This window comes from Arachis ipaensis, chromosome B06 (assembly GCF_000816755.2).
Source record: "Arachis ipaensis cultivar K30076 chromosome B06, Araip1.1, whole genome shotgun sequence".
In the NCBI taxonomy this organism is placed as follows: domain Eukaryota; kingdom Viridiplantae; phylum Streptophyta; class Magnoliopsida; order Fabales; family Fabaceae; genus Arachis; species Arachis ipaensis.
Genome location: NC_029790.2, coordinates 4,095,725 through 4,099,975, shown reverse-complemented (window position 1 = coordinate 4,099,975; position 4,251 = coordinate 4,095,725).

The window sequence follows — 4,251 nt, the reverse complement described above, 5'->3', positions numbered from 1 at the left end:
GTCAATTGTGATGATTATTATTAATTTATTATGGTAGAATTCACCTTATTATTATTATTATTATTAAAAAGATGTAATTACAGGATTTTCAATTTTTATAACTGATCAGTCATTTACTTTCTTTTTTTATTAGTTACAAAGGTATTAGGCTATTAGCTGCTATTAAGTAGAAATGCAGAATGAGTAATAAGATATGGTAGGTTAATAATTGAAGCAAATGGTCCCAGAAAAAAAAAAAAGCATAATAACTTTGAAACAATTTATTATACCGCCGTAACTCGAGTTAAAGTCATTGGCAGACATCAAAACTTCTAACAATCCCGATTCTTAGTATATAAAAAAATTTATAAAATATATAAAAAAACATCCATTTAGTATGAAAAAGAAATATTTTAATACATAGTAGAAGAAACATCCTAATGCCTAGCATAAGCACCATCGTAGATGTTTTGGATTCACCCCGAGACATTTGGCTGGTTTTTGGCTAGTACCCTCTTAATTTCCTAGCATTGTTGTTAATTATCGCAATAATTAATAAATGTTAAATAAGACAAGTTATGGCTGTTTTTGACTGATTTTCTTTAACATTTCCGTTAATTAAAATATTATTATCACAATCATGCAAAATTGCACCGCAATTTTTCTTTACTTTATGTACATTGTATATTGTACTTAAATGTGTACTCTTTAAGATGCACCAACCAAAAGATAAATATAAGTCTTTAATCAAAGTTAACAATAAATGAAATAAATTATACATAAAAATGTAAACTTGTTTAATATGATTAATTTCTCATGATATTGATAGGGGCAGGACAATATCACATATAGGTCTGGTTATTAATTACTATTATGTGAAAACAGAAGGCGGTAGATGTTTATTATTCAGAAAGAAATGCAGAAAAGGTAAGTTTAATAAGTTGGCAATGAATCAGTGAAATTAATGGTGATGAACCTTTTATTTGTGTGGCTCCAGATAAAAGGTCTACGTAGAACATTACTATTCATATATCACATAGCAGCACTAAGAATTATGTGGTCCAAAGGCCTAAAAATAGTTAAAACCATTATTATTTAATGTTATTAATTATTATTATTGATGAGAGAACGAAGAAGAGCATTCCCCACTTATTATTATTATTAAGTTACTATTGAGTGTCACAACTCACAAGTAGCAAGTAGCAACTACTTGTCCTATAGAGCTATGATCATGACCTAACCATGAAACCATGTTTGTACATATGCTTTCTTCGCACTTCAACGTTACTAAATACTACTTCAACTCTCTTTCAATCTCTCCCCAAACACAAATTTGCACTCTTGAAAGATTTTGCTCCTAAAAGGTCCCAGAACCATCTAAAAGGTTCTAGAAGATTATGGAAGGTCATAGAATATTCTAGAAGAGTGTGGCTGTATATAGGAGTATGAAGAGTAGTATGAATTATGAAAGAATCTAAAAATATTCAGAAAGTTGTAGTAGGATAAATATTTGTAATGAAGGTTCTAGATAATTAACCTGAACTATTGATTAGATTTAATCCTAACCATCCATTAAATACGAAGTGAGAGTTAGTGTGAGTCATGTGTGAATCATTTGTAACAAACACTTAGAGAAATTTAGCTTAGAAGAAATAGTTACGTACTTCTAAATGTGAAGTTAAGATAATTATCTCTCGTATAATAATTGGAACACTAATTTGTAGTACTGAGCATACTTGATTACTTGCAAGAATTTTGATACTCAAATCGGTAATAATTGAATAGATATAAGAATTAAGGGTAAATATTATATATTGGATATATGTTAAGCATTTTATTTATAGTTTGCATTGGAGGGTGAATTTGAAGAAAAATCGAATAAATTCGTGCAGAATATATGCACAATTTTTATGTAAATATGATTAAGACTAAGTCTTGTATAAACGGACATATTTCTCTTGAGGAGTTCTTAGATCAACTACATCTTTCGATATAATTTAAGAGTTGAACCGTAAAATTATGTAATGTTGATTTTTAAAAGTTTGAAATTTCATGACTTGAGTTCTTTATGTTATAAACTTTTACTAACCAATTATATGTGATTAGGAAGTTAATGTTTTTATAAGCCATCAACATATTGGTGAATAAAGGAACGAGTCAAAGAAACTAGTTGTGTGTCTTGGTGCCTAAAATATGAAATACAATGTATAAAGTTTAGACTTTGGTGGATAACAAATCAAATTAGAAAAAGGAGGTGGTTTTAATTTGGTTATGTACCGCCACTATATGCCATATAATAATGGTAGTGAGTTAGCGACTCATAAATCCCAATTGGGCTTTTCCTCTGCATAATTCTAAGGAAGAAGAAGCCCATCTTAATTTAATCAATTAAGCAAAGGGCCTAATACTAGTTGTGGACCCAAGTTTTGTGCCATAATTTTTATGCATTACTCATAAGTCATATCTCTTTATTGGGTAAATTGTTTGGCCAACCGCGGAGAGCTCTTCCACCACCACGAGTATCACAAAACACCGCGGGACATGCCACCCGGACCAACTTTATCGGGAAGACTTTCGATGCTTTACCTTGAATATCCCTTAAAACCTTAAGATGTCAAGTTAATGAGTCTCTCATTTTATAAACTCCTCACTCTTCCTTGCTTTCTTTGATGTGGGACTAACTTTAACACTCCTCAGACTTGCAACACTAACATAAATTACATTCTTAAAGTTATAGTCCAGAGATGATGTATGGTTCTTCTAAGAAAAATAAAAGTATACATTAATTTTTCTTCTCAATTTTTCGTTCTTTTATTTTTTATTGTCTATCCAAATAAAATTTGAGTTTTTGAATTGAGAGAGAGAAGCAGAGATTGTACTTGAAGGTGTGGTTGGAATCAAACAGTGAAATGACAAATGGGAAAGGGTAGCCCCCTCTTTTTATGGAGTTATTATCCAACTGTGTAAAGCGACTACTATTATCACTAGTCTATTCAATCCATAGCTACCCTAATTTCTATCTCTCTCTCTTACACATTATTGTTCACCTTCAAAGCTTCTAATTCAGAACTTGATCTTCCCCATATCTATCTATATTTTATAATTTGCAGAGATAGTCAGCTACAATAATTCAAAGTATATTATATTGATTGAAAGTTCAAATTTATTTCATAGAGGTGAAAGAATCTGGTGGAGCAACTAGCACCCAGTCCTCAATGCAACATCTTTTTAGCCTTTCCTTTTAAAGAAACAAACAACAACAAAAAATATTTAGTTTGCTCAATGGAGTCACTAAAATAAAAATAATTTGTCACTTTATATATATTCCGTACAACACTGCTTGTTAAATCATACGTGACGTCATCAACCCGACAATCTTGTTTAGCTGTTACCAGTTTGTGTCTCATAATAATTTAACGAAATGTCTATCCATGCTTATATTTGAACATTTATTATTGTTATCTTCTTTTTTTTTTTAAATGAGAATTTTAACAAAAACAAAAAATTGACAATCTCATTAATGTTAAAGTTATATGTCAAATATAATGTAAGAAGTAAGATTCTTTCATATAGCATTGTTCATAATTTAATGCCTGACCAATTTGCTCATTCTGATGTTAATGCTCTTCCACGTGTAAGTTTGTTATGCTACTAAAGTCTTATCGAAAATAAACTAGGTAGCACACAAGATATTTATAAGCATATATTTGTTTTAGATTTTTATCGAGAGAATAAACCAAACTCTCAACGACTTGCTTCAATTCAATCATAGTGAAAACAAAAATAGTCTAAACACAAATTTTGAAATTGAGTTGCGAAAATAATTATTATTTAATACGAGGATAAAAACAAAATACTCCTATTTAGAAACAAAGCTGAAAGAGAAATTAGGAGAGGGATGAGCAGGAAAAAATAACACGAAAATGAAATGAATGTTTTTCTTTTTTTATTGGTCTTTAGTTCTTAACCAACATCTTAATGTCTAGAGAATGTCCTATTATGTGGGCCTATGGAGTATTTAGCCCACGTGACTTGTGGCCCACAAGCCCAACCTATCAAGCTTAAGTTTGTTTTGGTACCTATCCATCTTCAAGGGCCCGCATCCAAAATCATTTGAAATAATGCATATATAAAAAATTTAATTAGAGAATTAACTATTCTTTTTAATTGTCACAAAAGTCAATTGTTTTTAAATTATTCTTTTATTAAATTTTAAATTCTAAAATTTAGAACTAAATCCTCCAAAATTGAAATTTAAGAAAATTACAATAA